Below are 4,042 nucleotides of genomic sequence, written 5' to 3' on the forward strand. Positions count from 1 at the left end.
AATTGCATCGAGTAAGGGTAGATTAATTTTAGCTTGTTTAAAACTTTCCTACATTTCATCCCTTGGTGGGTCCCGATCATGTTGAGAGTCTGATCCATTACCAACATCCTCCACCACCTCCTCAACTTGTTGTGACGGTGGAGTATTTGTGACACTACCAATTTTAGAAGTTGGAAGAATACTTACCGCGTTAATGTGCACACTTCTTCCATTTTTCGAGATAGATGACTGATGTGCTGGGTTAACTGTGGTAGTGCTCGGCAACTTACCTGGATCTCTTCTCAGCTGGGCTAGATCTTCTGCTAACTGCCCCAGCTGCTTCTGCATTGCTTCAGAAGTTTTGTCTCGAACTTCATTATCCTTCTGGATGTCCTTCATAAACTTCATAATAGCATCCAATTTTTCATCACTCGTTCCACCACTATTTGAAAAGTTCCCTTGCTGATTACCCTGATCATACTGGCCCTGATTTTGGTAATTACCTTGCGAGTAATTACCTTGACGGCTCTGATACTGCTAGCCTCCTTGCATAGGTACCTGAAAATTAGGGTTCATTTGATTAGCAGTATTTCCATAACTAAAATTTGGGTAATTTCGCAAACTTGGATGATATGTATTCGGTTTCATATCATATTGCTTTCGTTTGTCGAATACTTGATTTACCTCTTCATTCGAACCCATCCTTGCAGGACAATCTACAACCTGGTGTCCTAACTCACCACAATCTGTACATACCGCAAATGCATTAGCTGCCCTAACTTCGGCTCCCTTTCCCAACTTCATCTGAGCTACCTGTCGCTCTAATAGCAAATTCTGATGTTTCAATTTCTCAACCCGTTCTTCAGCTTCATAATCAACTGATCTCGCTGATGTTGATCTCGCTCTCCTGCTAGACTGTGCCTGTCTCTTAGAAGTAGCACTCTGTCTCTCCAAATATGCCCAATCTGCAGCTTCTGTATTCGTGAGAAACGTACCATTACTGATGGCTATGAGATCTCTTACATCATCAGGAAGTAGCCCATCGTAGAACGATTTAATCAATTCCCATGTCTGAATGCCATGATGGGGACATTTTCTTAACATCTTCTTGAACCTTGTGAACGCCTCATGGAACGCTTCCCCTGAATGTTGCTGGAATGCTCTGATTGCATCCCGAGCTTCACTGGTTCTATTCATGGTGTAGTATTCCTCCAAAAACACCTGCTGCATCTCTTGCCAAGTGTAGATGCTACCCGGAGGTAATGTTGCAGACCATTGTCTTGCCTTGTCTTTTAGACAAATAATTTCCCCATGTCGGAGATTCAGATTTCCCGGTTGGTTTTGTAGGCCTGGGTTGAATTGTGGAAATGGTTGTAGTGGTGGTTGATTCTGGTTTTGGTTATTGGGCTGGTTTTGATTTTGATTTTGGTTTTGGTTTTGAGGGATTAGTGGATCTGGAATGGGCGGGACTGGTTCGTTCTGAGCTTGGTTTTGTGGTTCTTCATCAGCCATCTCGTTAGCTGCTTGTTCAAGATCTTGAGCAACTGTTGATGACTGAGCTCTAGCTTTCACTGCTGAACAATGAAGAACGAGATTCTGTCGAGCAGTCTTTTCTATTTCTGGATCAAATAAGAGCGGTGATGATTTCTTTGAAAACCGGGTATGCATGCAATACGAAAATCACCTGCACACAGACAAACAAGAAACCAAGCGTAATACGGAACGAAACAAATAAAAGACAAACAAAAGGAAATATTTTTGGGTTTTTGGTTTTTTCTAATTTTTAGGTTTTTTAATTTTTTTAAGAAAAACAACTAACTAAACTAAGTGCACCGATTCCCCGGCAACGGCGCCATTTTGATCGATGTCGTAAGGTCGGTCAAAAAAATAAAGTTAAAAGTGTCCTATTCACCTTTTACTAGTAAAGGGCAAGTAGGGTGTCGAATCCACGGGGAATCAGTGGAAAGTATAAAAGCTCGTTGTTTTAATTATAATCTATGTCTAAACTAATTGCTTTTTGCAAAACGTGAGATGAATTATGAAAAGGGAATTAAATTGTATTTGTAAACAATAATGAGAGAAATGACCAATCTCCGGGTTTTTCAGGTTATGCAGAAAATCGGGTTACTTAGTTACCACTATTTGGAAATCACATAGACATGATTTGTAAAACTTGTTTTGATAAATAACTAACAGATAATATATTTGATTGCAATGATCCACGATCGAAACCGAAGGATTGATGCAAATGAATAGTAACCCAATTAATTACCAATTTCAGATTTCATAAACATAATCAAGTTCAATGATTAAAGGTTTAAAACAATGACATCCTAGAATTTTTAATCCCGGTTGTTGATGAACAAACCAAATAATTGATGAACAAGAATGATTACGATAATAAAAAATTGTTTAATCAAAACAAAAACAATAGGAACGACTAACCGAATGTTTAACCGAATCCTTATCCAAAAAGTCATAACATACGCAAACCCAATGTTCAAACATAAACCCTAGTCCTGGAGACAGTCACGGGATGACTAGCCGCTCATGACGCTCGTGCGATCTTCAATAGCTTGGTAGAGAATTGACGACATGATCGGTTCGGTATTGTGGAATGATGACAATCGATGATGTTGAGTGATGAAGTTGGAGCTCAAAGTCTTGATCTCTCGTTGCCTCTTTTCGTGAATCCCTCAAATTCTTTTTTAGGTAGGGTTTCAAACCCCTGAAATCGGCCCACACTCCAATAACACGTGCCCCTTTTTTCAATTAAGTTTTGCACGTGATGTTTGTCTTGGAATCCGTAAACAACACATCCACACCGTAAACCACATGTCACACTTGCTGTAACTTTTGTGAATCCCATGCACAAGCCGTAAGCCACAAATGCATTCCGTAAGCCGCAAGTGCAATCCACTGTTACCTTTTGTGTTGACTGCCTTGATTTTGAGATGTATGATGATAATATTAATAATCCATCACGTGTGCTCTCTTTCCCATGTCATCCCACATGTCAGCCAAGAAATGATCTCCTATATGCATCCATGTGCATGTTGCCTCCTTCAAAAATCACTTCCCTCAAAAGTCAGCTTATGTGATAATTGACATCATTATTCCAAATTTATAATACTTCCACGTTATGATGAATGATGATGTTGTTCATTATAAACCAATCATGACCTCCACCCAAATGTTCTTAAAAATCCACCAGCCGCCACTTTCTTTTTCCTTGTTCACGTATAGGAAATCTGCCGTTCACCCATTCCTCCTCTCAAATGTGATGATGTCTCCAAGATCTGACTTGCTGCCACTATTTCGTGATGGATCAGAGCCCAAAATAATGTGTCATCTGCCTCCTTTTTATGATGATGTAAGGAGTTATTTAATAACCATCATCAATCACCAATTCCAATATTAAATACTAGAAACAATTTGTGAGGATGAAACATCATAATCCCCACTCCCATTTTGATCTTGCTGTTTCTTGTATTCTTTCCAAGCCATATTACGCGTTTTACCTGTAAAATCATAAAAACCCGTAGTTATCATTCTCGCAACGCGTAATTACTTAAAACACAATAAGATACGTAATTTAACACCATTACGCTCGTGTTTTGCACTCTCCATCACACGTATTTTATCTCCGCATATGGGCCACAAATTTTCGAAGATTTTCGGAGACGACACTGACTTGTAATGCATGATTTGACAATATGAACAATGTCTTTGTAACTAATTGACCATAAGATTTAGTAGGTATAATAATGTGGTTTCTCTTATTTCGGTAACAAGATGAATAAACGATTTTCCTGATTAGGGTGGTCATAAAAGCAACCACTAATCAGTATGTCCTAATTCAGTTTGTGTTAAGTCAATTGGTTAACTCAAGCCTGTCACGAGCCAGTCCAGATTCAAGCCACCGATTCAAATAGTCTGGACTAGTTTTAGCACATAGCACTATTAGTAGTGGGGTTTTTTTTTTTGAACGACCAACACAACAAGTTTATTCAAAAGAAATAACCAACAAGAAATTGGCATAATACATGGAAAACAACATTAC

This window comes from Helianthus annuus, chromosome 15 (genome assembly GCF_002127325.2).
Source record: "Helianthus annuus cultivar XRQ/B chromosome 15, HanXRQr2.0-SUNRISE, whole genome shotgun sequence".
Classification (NCBI taxonomy): Eukaryota; Viridiplantae; Streptophyta; class Magnoliopsida; order Asterales; family Asteraceae; genus Helianthus; species Helianthus annuus.